The sequence below is a fragment of the Castor canadensis genome, chromosome 11 (assembly GCF_047511655.1).
Source record: "Castor canadensis chromosome 11, mCasCan1.hap1v2, whole genome shotgun sequence".
Taxonomy (NCBI): domain Eukaryota; kingdom Metazoa; phylum Chordata; class Mammalia; order Rodentia; family Castoridae; genus Castor; species Castor canadensis.
Genome location: NC_133396.1, coordinates 13117351 through 13133437, shown reverse-complemented (window position 1 = coordinate 13133437; position 16087 = coordinate 13117351). Strand labels below are relative to the sequence as shown.

General features: G+C 36.7%; 1 protein-coding gene across 19 annotated transcripts in view; it reads left to right on the top strand.

The window, feature by feature from the left end:
• The window catches only part of Cep112 (centrosomal protein 112), a 459140-nt gene that overhangs the window by 104530 nt on the left and 338523 nt on the right, over positions 1–16087 (top strand). The window lies entirely within an intron of this gene.

Here is a 16087-nt window from a genome sequence, read left to right as displayed (position 1 = left end):
GATTTGATAAGGTGCTACACAAAAGACAATATCCAAATGATTAGTAAGTATTTCAGAAAATGTTCAAAACATTAAATCTTAAGAAATTTTAAATAAGTTCCCACATACCCATAAGAATGCTTAAATTTAACAAAAACAAAGTCTCATCACCAAGTTTTCTCAAGATGCATGATAGAATTCTCATGTGCTGCTGTAGTGAGTTTAAATTTTATATCCAGTTTTTAAAACTTTTTGGTAGTAACTACTAAAGCTTACCTATGTGCATCTTATGACTCAGTAATCTTATTGCAAGATGAATAACCAAAATAATTCTGTGTGTGTATGTACCTTAAAACATGTATGACTCTGTTCAATTAACATTATTTTTAATAGGCACAAACTAAAGACAATCTATCAATAGAATGACTAAATTATTTCAGATGTATTTTTTATAATGGAATACTATGCACAGCATTGAAAAAGATTAAACTCTGTTGTTCCCTCTGAAATGAATGACTCTCACAGATCATAATCTGCATGAAGAAGCCTGACTCCAAAAAAGTACATACTTGGTGATTTCATTTATAGCATGTTTGAAAAAGAAAGGAATAGTTTATTTGTGATGATAGAAATCACAACAGTGGCTACATTTGGATAGAGTGAGTAGTAAAGCTTTGAAGGATTGGAAATATTGACATCTTCTAGCAGTTCATGGGTGTTTTTAATTCTTAAAAATTATCAAAATTTTTACAAATTGTGCAACGTTTGACACAGTGTTAACTAATAGGGGAGCAGAGATAGAGAAAGAGAAAGTAATAGAGGGGGTTAGTCTGATTAAAGCAGCACACACACACACACACACACACACACACACATTTGTCTGAAATACCAAGACAAAAACCCCTTGAACAATCAATATACACTTAAAATAAGACAGGAAGGTAAAAAAGATCCTGTCCAGGTATGGGTACCAGTGTTGGGGGGGAGGGTAAACAGAGAGGGTGAATATGGTGGATATATTTTGTATTTGTGTATGAAAGTAGAACAATGAAATTTGTTGAAATGATTCTAAGAAGTGGGGGAGGGAGAAAGAGGGAGAATGATTGAGGGGGTGATTCTAATTAGTATATATTGTAAGCCCATATGTAAATGTCACAGCATATCTCCCTATTTATGCGAATAAAAATAAAATAATAAATTTAAATTCATGCAACTTTTTGTATATATGTCATGTTTCCATAGGAAGCATATGAAATAATATAAAATGTGAAGCTCCTTATGTTATACAATTTGAAATTGGAACTCTAAGTAGTTGTGTGATATTAATCCTATGTTTAAAAATTTTTGTTTTATTCATATGTGCATACAATGTTTGGGTCATTTCTCCCCCCTTTCCCCACCCCCTCCCTTATCCCCCCACCCCTTCCCTCTCCCCCCTACCCCCTCGCTACCCAGCAGAAACTATTTTGCCCTTATCTCTAATTTTGTTGACGAGAGAGTATAAGCAATAACAGGAAGGAACAAGGGTTTTTGCTAGTTGAGATAAGGATAGCTATACAGGGAGTTGACTCACATTGATTTCCTATGCATGTGTGTTACCTTCTAAGTTATTTCTTCTTGAACTAACCTTTTCTCTAGTTCCTGGTCCCCTTCTCCTATTGGCCTCAGTTGCTTTAAAGTATCTGCTTTAGTTTCTCTGCGTTGAGGGCAACAAATGCTATCTAGTTTTTTGGGTGTCTTACCTATCCTCATACCTCCCTTGTGTTCTCTTCCTTTATCATGTGATCAAAGTCCAATGCCCTTATTGTGTTTGCCCTTGATCTACTGTCTGCATATGAGAGAGAACATATGAGTTTTGGTCTTTTGGGCCAGGCTAACCTCACTCAGATTGATGTCCTCCAGTTCCATCCATTTACGAACTCCTACAGGCTTTCCAAATAAGTTTGTTTGTAAAACAACAATCATATCTCAGTCTTAATTTTTATATTATTTATTTATACCAATAGAGGTTGCATAAGTAAAAGCCCATAGGCTATTTTATATTTCCAAAGACATATTGAAAGTCATGTCTATGATATTTCATACCAAAATCATTTCCTTTTCCACACTTTCTCATAATTGCCAACTCCATTCTCTTGTCATAGTAGCTTTTGAACCTGAAAGACTTATAGGTTTTGCCACTTCTCATCCCCCTCATTTAATGTTTTACTGAATTATTCTTCTGCTCCTCTGAAGATTTTCTTGGATCTGCTCTCTTCCCCTCTGTTTCCACAGCTACCAATTGAGTCCAGGCCATTGTTGCCTCATTCGTGGTTTCTTCTAGTAACCTGCTAGTTCCTCTCCCTGCCTTCTCTTGTTCCACATCTGTCAAATGCAAAACTTCCCAATTTCCAATGATCTAGAACTGAATTCCTAATTTCATGCCTATTACAATCTCTGCTTTAAAGCCATGTCGATTCAAGAGATCCAGCCTAATATTTCAAATGCCATCTTTGAGATCCAAATATGGGAAGATATCCTCTACACCCAAGGTAATCTCATTCTCATTTCCTAAATGGAACAGGCTCTTTCCCTGATTCTGTGATTAAATACCACTAAATTCCCCTTCTACATGGGTTTGTATAGCCTGCAAAGTATGATTCTATATTAGTATCTTTCCTTGCATTTTTAACCTCATTTTTAGGCCTTCACTATTTTATATCTTCTCAGCTGTTTACATTGAGTTCAGAGAAGATTATTTTGACCAAATGTTACCTTTCAGGTACTTCACATATGCCTACAGGTTTTCCCTTGAAATTATAAGTTTTAACTTTCTTCTGTTTACTTTGTGCTTAGAATTGTGTGGAAAACACAGTGAGTGTTCAGAAAATGATGTAAAATAAATAGTAAAAAGAGTGACTGACATCACGGTTCTTAAATCAGTAAGCTGATGTTGGTAAATACAAAAGTATTTGCTCAATAACTGTAGATATTAATTCAGAAGGTACTTTCATTTTATATGATGTTTATCTGCATATCAGAACAACAGTTATGTTGTAACAGGTGCTCAGCATTTGAAGAATCAGTATCAGAACCATCTGTTTAAAAAAATCTTACATCTTACCAGGTTTCTTCTGCTCACTCCTCTTTCCCCTTCTCCTCTCAGCAGGATTGACTGCTAATCTCTTTCTATTTCTGAATCCTCTTCTGATTTCCAGGCTTTTTTCTTCCTTTTGATGACTGTTTTATTTGGCACAGCCCTAGGACTTCCTAATCTTGCATCAGTCTTTACAGACAGGTCTGCCTATTTGGTGGCCTTGGATATATGATTCTTTCTATTTGTCTATCTATCATCTGTATTGTATTTGTATATTTTTTGAATTATTTTCTCATGGTCTCTCAGGAGATATGGTAATTGGGTAATGAGCAATCTTTATTTCAGTAGGATATTTAGGGGACATTTTATGGTAACAGAGTGTTATTTCTATTGCTCCATTCCTTTAGAAGGTTATATAATACCATGTTTCTGAGTCTCATTTTATTAGAAATAAGTATTTCTAATAAAAGGGTTGAGAAATGAATAGAATTTCACTAGCCTGTACTTTATTATTGTAGATTATTCAAGTTAGACAACACTAAAGCAGTTAGATTAGAGTTAAAAGATAAGAATTTTTTTCTTACCTTGGGAGTGGTTAATAGCAACAGTAGGGAGATTCCAAGATGGCAGCTAGAGGGAGGAAGCAGGAAGCATGCCTCCTAAAGTAAAATCTTGGAGAGACACTGGAGATACACCTTACAGAAAATACCACTGAGAAGAGGCAAAACTTTGACTCCTCCACACCTCCAGCCTGCACATAGCATCTCCACTTCACATTAAATGGAGAAACCAAGAGGGCTTCCGCACCACTGCCAGACAACAGCGCCCAGACGGCTTGGGAAGACACGGACCACAAGGTGAGCTAAGCGGTATGTGGTACTTCCACAGACAATCCTGGGCCAGATCAGCATAGCCCCCTGGACAGACCAACCCCTACCCAGGTAAAAAAGAGAAAAAAAACCTGAATAATAAGCAATAACAACAAAAAAGACACGTAGCAAAGAGGGCGGGGCACCCTGAGCGCTGAAGAAGGGGAAGGGGAAATCCTCACAAGCTGGCTGGAGAAGGCAGGAGCGGCGGCACATGCCCAGCAACCAGGAGCGGGAAAGCTTGTAAAAGTGGCAGTGGGAGGAAAACTACACAGGAGAGGGGGGAAGACCCACTTCCCACGTGAGCTGTAAATAAACAAGCCGGCCGGAGAAGGCAGGAGCAGCGGCACATGCCCAGCAATCAAGAGCGGGAAAGCTTGTAAAAGTGGTGGTGGGAGGAAAATTCCACAGGAGAGGCGGGAAGACCCACTTTCCACATGAACTGTAAATAAACAAGCCGGCCTGAGAAAGTGGGTGCAGTGTCACCTCCCGCAGTGTACTTGGAAAGGGGAAAGCTTGTAGCAGTGGCAATCGTGCCCAGGAGAACTTTGAGTAAACAAAACCTGTGGGGCCGGGTGAGTGTTAAGCTCACTCCAGAGAGCTGCGTAATTAACGCCTCCAGCAACAACAGGCTGACAGCAGTGGGCAGGCGAGCCACAGCCTCAGATAGCCATTCACAGAACTGTCTCCAGACTCTTTTTTTCTCCCTACGTTTGATGAGACAACAACCGAACTACACCTGCATGCTGAAAAACTTACTGAAACTGTATTGCATTTGAACTTGGGACACTTTGTGGGTATTTTTTTGTTTTGTGTTGTTTTGGTTTTTTTTTTAGTTTATTTCCCCTTTGATGAGACGACAGAACTGCTTCTGAGACACCACATCCAGGATTGGAGGCTGAGGGATGAACACCAAAATTATTAAGACTGAAGCTTTATTGCATTTGAACTTGGAGATTTTTATTTTTATTGTTTTTTTCATTTATTTATTTCTTATTTTTATTTTTTATTTTCAATCCTCTGTCTCTCTAATGCCTGTTCAGCTTACTGTTGATTAGTACACTATCTCTCCCTATGTATATCTTTCAAACGTTTTTGGTGTTTGTTTCTTGTTGTTTTCTACTTGTTTGTTTGTTTTTCCCTTTTTCTTTAACTTCTTTGCTTTCCATCTCCTCTCATCCTTCCATTCTAAATATCACCATTGTTATTATTACAAGCTAGAAAATACTTAATTGCACACAGTACAGGGAAAATAACAACACCAAGGGCAATGACGGGAAGACAGAAAAAACAGGGAAACCAATTTCCCCACAGCAAAAAATTAGTACAGGAACCAGAGGGAAATGAAGAACACAAATACTCAGATCCAGACTCCAACAAAATGAAGATAAACTATGCCAAAGAACCCAATCTAAAAGAAGAACTACTACAGGTAATCAATGAGAATTTTATAGAGATGATACTGGATATGGTCAACCAAAATGTACAGGAGACACTCAAGAAATTCCAAGACAACAAAAATAGAGAATTTATAAAAGAACTAGAAGAAATAAAAGAAACCATAGAAGCACTGTATAAACACCAAAGTGAACCAAAGAACACAATTAATAAAGAAATAAATGAACTCAGAACAAAAATAGTCAACTTTAAAGAGGAGGAGACTCAGGATATGGAAAACCTCAGAGAAAAGAACAAAATAGAATTGCAAAACAAAATGGAAGGCCAATCCAGCAGAATAGAACAAACAGAAGACAGAATCTTAGAACTCGAAGATGAAATGATAATTAAAGGAAAAACTGAAGAACTATTAGTTAAACAACTCAAGACCTGTGAAAAGAAAATGCAAGAACTCACTGACTCCATCAAAAGACCAAAGCTGAGAATCATGGGCATTGAAGAAGAAGAAGAGGTGCAAGCAAAGGGAATGCACAATATATTCAACAAAATAATAACAGAAAATTTCCCAACAATGGAGAAATCTATTCTCATACAGAAGCAAGAGGCCTCCAGAACACCAAACAGACCAACCACAATAGAACTACCCCATGGCATATCATCATTAAAACAAGTAATAAACTAGAGAAAAAATATTGAAGGCTGTAAGATAGAAAAAAACAAATAACATACAAAGATAAACCCATCAAATCACAGCTGACTTCTCAACAGAAACATTAAAAGTAAGAAGAGCTTGGGGTGAGATCTTCCGGGCCCTGAATGAAAATATCTTCAACCCCAGGATACTCTACCCAGCAAAACTATCATTCAAAATAGATGGAGCAATAAAAGTTTTCCATGATAAGCAGAAACTAAAACAATATGTGGCCACAAAGCCACCACTGCAAAAGATTTTCCAAGGGATTCTGCACACAGAAAGTGAAACCCAACATAACCATAAAAGGGCAGGTAGCACCAAACTACAGGAAAAGAAAAAGCAAGACAGTAGAGAGTAACATCAAGTTAGGTACACACAATCAAACCTTCAAACAACTAAGACAACTACATGACAGGAATCACCACATACCTATCAGTACTAACACTTAATATAATGGACTTAATTCCCCCATCAAAAGGCACCATTTGATGAAATGGTAGATCCAACATTTTGTTGCTTACAGGAGACCCATCTCACTGACAGAAATAAGCATAGGCTTAGGATGAAAGGCTGGAAGAAGATTTACCAAGCCAATGGCCCCCAAAAACAGGCAGGAGTAGCAACACTTATCTCTGACAAAGTAGACTTCAAACCTACATTGATCAAACGAGATAAAGAAGGACATTCCATACTAATAAAAGGGGAAATTGACCAAAAGGAAATAACAATTATCAACCTATATGCACCCAATGTCAGCGCACCCAATTTCATCAAACATACCCTGAAGGACCTAAAAGCATATATTAACTCCAACACAGTGGTTGTGGGAGACTTTCACACCCCATTATCATCAATAGATAGGTCATCCAAACAAAAAATCTATAAAGAAATCCTAGATATAAAATATACAATAGATCAAATGGATCTACTTGATGTCTACAGAACATTTCATCCAACTTCTACACAATATACATTCTTCTCAGCAGCCCATGGAACCTTCTCCAAAATAGATCATATCCTTGGGCACAAAGCAAGCCTCAGCAAATATAAGAAAATAGAAATCATACCATGCATTCTATCTGATCACAATGCAATAAAACTAGAACTCGACAATAAAAGTAAAGACAAAAAACATGCAAACAACTGGAAACTGAATAACTTATTACTTAATGAACAATGGGTCATTGATGAAATAAAAGGAAATTAAAAAGTTCTTGGAAGTCAATGAAAATGAAAACACAACCTACCGCAATCTATGGGACACAGCAAAGGCAGTCCTGAGAGGAAAGTTTATAGCCACGAGTGCATATATTAAAAAGACTGAAAGATCCCAAATTGATGTCCTAATGATACATCTCAAAGTCCTAGAAAAACAAGAACAAGCAAATCCCAAAACAAATAGGAGAGAAATAATAAAATAAGAGCTGAAATCAATGAAATAGAAACCAAAAAAACCATACAAAGAATTAATGAAACAAAAAGTTGGTCCTTTGAAAAAATAAAACAAGATTTACAGACCCCTGGCTAACCTGACTAAAATGAGGAGAGAAAAAACCCAAATTAGTAGAATCAGGAATGCATAAGGGGAGATAAGAACAAACACCATGAAAGTCCAGGAAGTCATCAGACTACTTTGAAAACCTATATGCAAATAAATTCGAAAATCTTAAAGAATTGGACAGATTTCTAGATACATATGATCGTCCAAAACTGAACCAAGAGGATATTAATCACCTGAATAGATATATAACACAAAATGAAATTGAAGCAGCAATCAAGAGTCTCCCCAAAAAGAAAAGTCCAGGACCTGATGAATTCTCTGCTGAATTCTATCATACCTTTAAAGAAGAACTGATACCAACCCTCCTTAAACTGTTCCATGAAATAAAGGGAAGGAAAACTGCCTAACACATTTTATGAAGCCAGTATTATACTTATCCCAAAACCAGGCAAAAACACCTCCAAAAAAGGAGAACTATAGTCCAATCTCCTTAATGAACACTGATGCAAAAATCCTCAATAAAATAATGGTAAACCGAATTCAACAACACATCAAAAAGATCATTCACCACGACCAAGTAGGCTTCATTCCCGGAATGCAGGGGTGGCTCAACATACAACAATCAATAAACATAATAAACCACATTAAAAGAAGCAAAGACAAAAACCACATGATCATCTCAATAGATGCAGAAAAAGCCTTTGATAAGATCCAACACCATTTCATGATAAAAGCTCTAAGAAAACTAGGAATAGAAAGAAAGTACCTCAACATTATAAAAGCTATATATGACAAACCTACAGCCAGCATTATACTTAACGAAGAAAAACTGAAACCATTCCTTCTAAAATCAGGAACGAGACAAGGATGCCCACTATCTCCACTCCTATTCAACATAGTACTGGAATTCCTAGCCAGAGCAATTAGGCAAGAAGAGGAATGAAAGGAATACAAATAGGTAAAGAAACTGTCAAAATATCCCTGTTTGCAGACGACATGATCCTATACCTTAAAGACCCAAATAGCTCTACTCAGAAGCTCCTAGACATCATCAATAGCTATAGCAAGGTAACAGGATATAAAATCAACATAGAAAAATCATTAGCATTTCTGTACACTAATAATGAACAAAGTGAGAAAGAATACATGAAAACAATTCCATTTACAATAGCCTCAAAAAAAGAATCAAATACCTACGTATTAACCTAACAAAGGATGTGAACGACCTCTACAAGGAAAACTATAAACTTCTGAAGAAAGAGATTGAGGAAGACTATAGAAAGTGGAGAGATCTCCCATGCTCATGGATTGGTAGAATCAACATAGGAAAAATGTCTCTACTCCCATATGTAATCTACTTGTTTAATGCAATTCCCATCAAAATTCCAATGACATTCATTAAAGAGATTGAAAAATCTACCATTAAACTTATATGGAAACACAAGAGGCCATGAATAGCCAAGGCAATACTCAGTCAAAAGAACAATGCAGGAGGTATCACAATACCTGACTTCAAACTATATTACAAAGCAATAGCAATAAAAACAGCATGGTACTGGCACAAAAACAGACATGAAGACCAGTGGAACAGAATAGAGCACCCAGATATGAAGCCAAACAACTATAACCAACTTGTCTTTGACAAAGGCGTTAAAAATATATGATGGAGAAAAGACAGCCTCTTCAACAAAAACTGCTGGGAAAACTGGTTAGCAGTCTGCAAAACACTGAAACTAGATCAATGTATATCACCCTGTACCAAGATTAACTCAAAATGGATCAAGGATCTTCATATCAGACCCGAAACTCTAAAATTGATATAGGAAAGAGTAGGAAATACTCTGAAATTAGTAGGTATAGGTAAGAACTTTCTCAATGAAACCCCAGCAGCACAGCAACTAAGAGATAGCATAGATAAATGGGACCTCATTAAACTAAAAAGCTTCTGCTCAACAAAAGAAATGGTCTCTAAAATGAAGAGAACACCCACAGAGTGGGAGAAAATATTTGCCAGCTACACATCAGACAAAGGACTGATAACCAGAATATATAGGGAACTTAAAAAACTAAATTCTCCCAAAACTAATGAACCAATAAAGAAATGGGCAAGTGAACTAAACAGAACTTTCTCAAAAGAAGAAATTAAATGCTCAAAAAACACATGAAAAAATGCTCACCATCTCTAGCAATAAAGGAAATGCAAATTAAAACCACACTAAGATTCCACCTCACCCCTGTTAGAATAGCCATTATTAACAACAGCACTAATAACTGGTGTTGGCGAGGATGCGGGGATAAAGGAACCCTCTTACTTTGCTGCTAGGAATGTAAACTAGTACAACCACTCTGGAAAAAAATTTAGAGGCTACTTAAAAAGCTAAACGTTGATTTACCATATGATCCAGCAATACCATTCTTGGGGATATACCCAAACAACTGACACAGGTTACTCCAGAGGCACCTGCACACCCATGTTTATTGCGGCACTATTCACAATAGCCAAGTTATGGAAACAGCCAAGATGCCCCACTACTGATAAGTGGATTAGGAAATGTGGCATTTGTACACAATGGACTTTTATGCAGCCACGAAGAAGAATGAAATGTTATCATTTGCTGGTAAATGGATGGAACTGGAGAACATCATTCTGAGTGAGGTTAGCCTGGCCCAAAAGACCAAAACTCATATGTTCTCCTTCCTATGCGGACATTAGATCAAGGGCAAACACAGCAAGGAGATTGGGCTTTGATCACAAGACAAAAGGAAGAGCACACAAGGGAGGTATGAGGATAGGTAAGACACCTAAAAAACTAGATTGCATTTGTTGCCCTCATCGCAGAGAAACTAAAGCAGATACTTTAAAGCAACTGAGGCCAATAGGAGAAGGGGACCAGGAACTAGAGAAAAGGTGAGATCAAAGAGAATTAACCTAGAAGGTAACACCCACGCACAGGAAATTAATGCGAGTCAACTCCCTGTATAGCTATCCTTATCTCAACCAGCAAAAACCCTTGTTCTTTCCTATTATTGCTTATACTCTCGTCAACAAAATTAGAGATAAGGGCAAAATAGTTTCTGCTAGGTATTGAGGGGGTTGTGGGAAGGGAGAGGGGGCGGGTTGGGGTCAGGGAGGTGGTGGGGGAAGTGGGGAGAAATGACCCAAACATTGTATGTACATATGAATTAAAGAAAATAATAAAAAAAATGAAAAAAATCACAACAGTAATTTGGGAAGCTAAGAAAGAGATCTCAAATGTTTCTAGTGTAGAATTTTGTTTATGTGTACCTTATATTATGAAATAGTAGGTATTCCCAGAGAATTTCAGCAAGTTTGCTTTCCGTTAATCTCACAAACAGAATACCATAGTTTTAGAGATAGTTTAATACAGTGAGTTTTGGTTCAGGAAGATCTTGGATCAAATTCTTTTCTGCTGCTTACCATTTTACCACAAGGCCAAGTATGGGCAAGACAATCAACTTTCTAAGGCTTAGTTTTCTCATATTTAAAGTGATATTGATAATACCTACCTCATTATTTTTGAGAAAGATTTAATGGCCTAAAGGTTGTAAAACACTTAGCAGAGTGCTTAGCCTACAGTGAGCTCTCAGTGGTGGCAATTGTCATTATCTTCATCATCAAAATGTATCGGTGGGCTGGGAAAAATGGATGTCCACATGTAGAAAACTGAAACTAGATCCCTGTCTTTCACTTTGTATTCATATTAACTCAAAGTGGATCAAAGATCTCAATGTAAAATTTCAAACTTTGAAACTACTAAAAGAAAAACAGGGAAAGCACTGAAACATATAGACATGGGCAATAACTTTCTAAATAGAACTCTAAAAGCTCAGCAAATAAGAGGTAGGTTTGTCAAATAGGATTTGACAGCCAAGGAAGCAGTCTTTAGACTAAAGAGATAGCGTATAGAATGGGAGAAAATCTTTGTCAGATATACACCTGACAAGGGATTAATAACCAGAATATACAGGGAGCTCAAAAACACTAAACTCTCAAAGAATCAAGGATCCAGTGAAGAAGTAGGCAAATGAGCTCAACAAATGATTTCAAAAAGAAGAACAAGTGGACAATAAATACATCAAGAGATGCTCAACTTCCTTGGCCATAAAGGAAATGCAAATCAAAACTATGTTGAGATTTTACCTCATTCCAGTGAGAATGGCTGTCATCAAGAACACAAATCAATAAATGTTGGTGAGGATGCAGGGAAAAGGGAACCTGTATATACTGTTGGTGGAATATAAATTAGTACAACCACTATGGAAGGCAGTATGGAGGTTCCTCAAAAAAACTAATATTAAAACTACCATATAATCAAGCAATACCACTCCTGGGCATATACCTGAAGGAGTGTAAGTCAGGTTACAATAGACACTTGCATACCCATGTTTATTGCAGTACTATTCACAATAACCAAGCTATTGAAACATCCTAGATGCCTTACAGCTAATGAATGGGTGAAGGAACTGTGATATATATACACAATTAAATATTACTCAGCCATAAAGAAGAATGAAATTATGTCATTTGCAGGTAAATTAATAGGACTGGAGGGCATCCTGGTAAGCAAAGTAAACCAGGTTCAGAAAGACAAAAGTTGCTTGTTTTCTCTTATGTATGGAAGATAGACCCAAAAGACAAATGTATACACAAATACAAATACGATCATGTGTATTTATACCATGTCTAAATAGTGGGACTGTTTGAGAGGTCTAGGGAGAGGAAGGAGAGTAAAAGAGAATGATAGTGAATAGAGAGTGAATAATATCTAAATAATTTCATGTATAGATGTCATAGTAAATCATTGATAGCTGTTGATTAATAGAGGGTAGGGAGGGAACGGTAATGGAGAGTAATAGAAGGAGTGAAATGCCATGTGAAACCCCTTGAAAAACGAAAGACTAGAATTTAAAACAGGTCCTATTAGGGGTTGGGATTAGTGGGAGGGGTAGGGTAAATAGAGAAGGTAAAGGAGGGGGAATATGGTTGATGTACTTGATATACTTGTGTGAAAATAGACTTAGGGAAAGTTTGGGACTTTAAAAAAACCATACAGCCTGATTTAGAGAATCCTACTCCCTCTCCCTAACCAGTCTCCTCTGAGCCCAAAGAGCTCCATACCAATTGCAAATTCTTTGTTAGGTTAAGTTAGAGTGCAGATTTCCTCCACCATGGACTTGGGGTACCTGAGAATTTGGATAGGTATATACATGAGTCCTCCTAGATCCTCCCCCTGGTCCAAAGGCCATTGGAGACGGTGAGTGACATGAATATTCTCCCCACCTCCAAGTTAAAAATAATATAAAAATGACCTAAAATAAAATCCTCCCCCACTTTTCTTTCCAACATGAGATGACTCCATCCACCTGACAGAGACCCCACCTTCAGTCTCCTTCTCCTTTTCCTATAATAAAACCCTGTTATTTCCCTTACTACACCCACATGTTCTGCTAGATGCTTCCATGCGGAACATGAAGAATTTGGGAATCTTCTGATCAGAGACTGTACCAGCCTACAGCAAAACCTGTTGAAATTTTTTTAAGTAGGGGTAAGCAGGGTGTGGGGGACTGATGGAGGGGATGAGTCTAACCAAGGTACTTTGTAAACATATATGGAAATGTGACATGGAACCCCTGTGTACAACCAGTATGCTAATAAAAACATTAAAAAATGTCAGTTGTCTCTGAAGCCTGTTATACTCAATAGGGGAAGATATTTATATATATTTACATTTAATGTGATAATTTATGTCCATTTTTTGTTTTTCATTTTATTGTGGTAAGAACCACATAACATGATATCTACCGTCTTAACATTCCAGTATCATTATATATGCCCAATATTATATAGCAGATTTCTAGATCTTCATGTTCTATGATTGATACTCTATACCCATTGTGCAGCAACTCCCCTTTTTCCTTCTCCCAGCCACCACCATTCTACTTTTGTTGGGTTTGACTCCTATAGATTACTTCATTAAACTGGAATCGTGGTATTTGTCCTTCTGTGAGTGCCTTATTTTACTTAGCATAATGTCCTCCAGCTTCATCTAAGTTATAACATATGACACATTTTCCTTCTTCTTTTATGGCTAAATAATATTACATCACATGAGTATACCACACTTTCTTTAGCCATCTGTCCAGCCCTAGATATTTACATTGTTCCCACCTCTTAGTTACTGTGAATAATTCTATAATGAACATGGGAGCTCAAATATTTCTTTGAGATCCTAATTTCATTTCTTTTGGATGAATACCCAGAAGTGAGATTTCTGGATCATTTGATAGTTCTATTTAAAACTTCTTTAAAAGCCTTCATACCATTTTTAGGTGGCTACATCTTTTACATTCTTGCCAATACCATGCAAGGGTTCCAATTTCTCCTTTCCCCACCAACACTTGTTATTGTTCTGTTGGAACCTAAAAGTTTGACAAATAAAGATGGGTCAGTGTAACTGTCACTTAGAGTGATTTACTTGTCAGTACTTACAGAATATACATATGTTCAGGAAGCATGATCAGCAGTCCAAACCACAGTGTTCAATGGGAAAATGAAGAGGAACTGTTTCTGCTAATTATGTTTTGTTTTGAACAGTTGTAGCCCTAGTTTAGTCATAAATATTTCCCTTTTAGATCTCATAACTTTTTTTATTGTTGTGCCGGGTAGGGGTGCATTATGGTGTTTATAAAGGTTCTTACAATGTATCAAATATATTATACTTGAAATTACCCCCTCTACTAGTCTTCTTTATCCCCACCTCCCCCCATTCCTGGAATAGTTTTAGCAGGTATCATTTTTCTGTTTATATATGTGCATACACAGAATTTGCACCATATTTACTCACACCCATTCCCTACCTCCTCCCCCCTCCCACTGGTACCAACCCCCCCAGGACTGTTCAGCCCTCCTGTTCTCCGATTTTGTAAAAGAAAAAAATTGACATTTTTGCTTATTTAATACAACTAATATTTATCTATTAGCCTGATTTGGTTCATCTCCTCTATTTTTTTTCTTTCTACCTTAGTCCAGTTTTAAAAATTCTATATTCATTCTTATATGGAGAGTACATTAACCATATTCACCTTCTTAAATTAAATTCCTTCTTTTACCCTCCCCTTAGTGTGGCCTGTCTTTCATAATATTGCAGTGTTTGTATTGGGTCTATATTCCACATATCTCATGATTTTTTGATTAGTTGAGTAATTCCTGAGTTAAAATTTCAGTTTCACTTTATCACTGTTACTCCGTTCAATGACATCGCGACAGTAGAGGTCACAATATTGTCTCTATATCCATCACTTTCTTTTAATTGTTGAATATATTTCCTTATCTTTTTCCTTTTCTCATAAAAAATCATTTGTACCTTTAGCTGAGTGATTTCTTTCTTTGCTCTACTCAGTTATTCATTTTGTGGAAAGTGGACTGTCTGATTTTTCTGACTGATAGTAGCAATTAGGATATTTCCTAATAGTCACACATTTATTTTTCCATTAAGATAAAGAATAAAAGAAATAGATTTTCAAATTTTCTTTAATGTGCAGGGTATATATTTACCCCTACTTTGGATTTCCTACACACACACACACACACACACACACACACACACACACACACACCCACCCCATCTCTTCTCTGTGCATCCCTTTCTCAGGGATTTTGGCTTCTCAACAAGTCTTGGCTGCCTTGACCACTCTCTGCTCTGGTTTCCTTGTCCTGTCCTCATCTTCCAAAACTGGAAAATTTCTCTAGGGTAAAAGCAATTTAAAGAAGGTTGACTCATCTCTTTGTGGTTCTTCCTTTTGGCCTCCTTGCTTCCATGCTGCCTCGAACGTCCTCTAATGCCTTCCTACTGAGTTTTCTGGGGTTTTTTTGATTGTTCTTAATGGAGTGTGATCTGCTGCAAGCTTCTTCCTCATAGCCAATAATATAATGTCCTCTCCTAGGGTTTATTAAGATGGAGTTACATACCTCTTATATCTGTCTCTTTTTGGTAATTTCCAAAGAAGAAGACATGCAAATTACCTTATTCCACCATTTACAATTGGAAAGCAAAAGATATATTCTTTTCTTTGTTTCTTCCAGCCAATTAATATTTTAAGAGTCAAGGGGATTTTAGAATATGTGTCAGAAAATTGAAAGTACCTTCAGAACCCAACTCTGAAATTCATTAAAGAGGTAAAGTGAATAGATGCCCAAAGAAGGAATCTGCATATCTGATATGTCTAGGCACTGAGCCAGGAACTGTGTTTATTTAAAAAATTATCTGTAAGCCATGCCTTTAAGGTAGATGTAATGATTTCCATTTTAAAGTTTTATAAGTGGTTGCACCAAAATTCAATATTATAATGAAAGAATGTTGGGGTTGTAATATATTTAATGTTTTAACTTTATTTTTAGTGTTTATCTTACAAACAACATAAAAGGAATATCAAACTAACCTTTCCTAATTACTAACAAATTATCAGAAGTTTAGTTGTTAAAATGCAACTGAAGCATTCCCTTCAATTAATGCTTGCTTACCCTAATTTTAAATAAAGTGCCTAAAAGG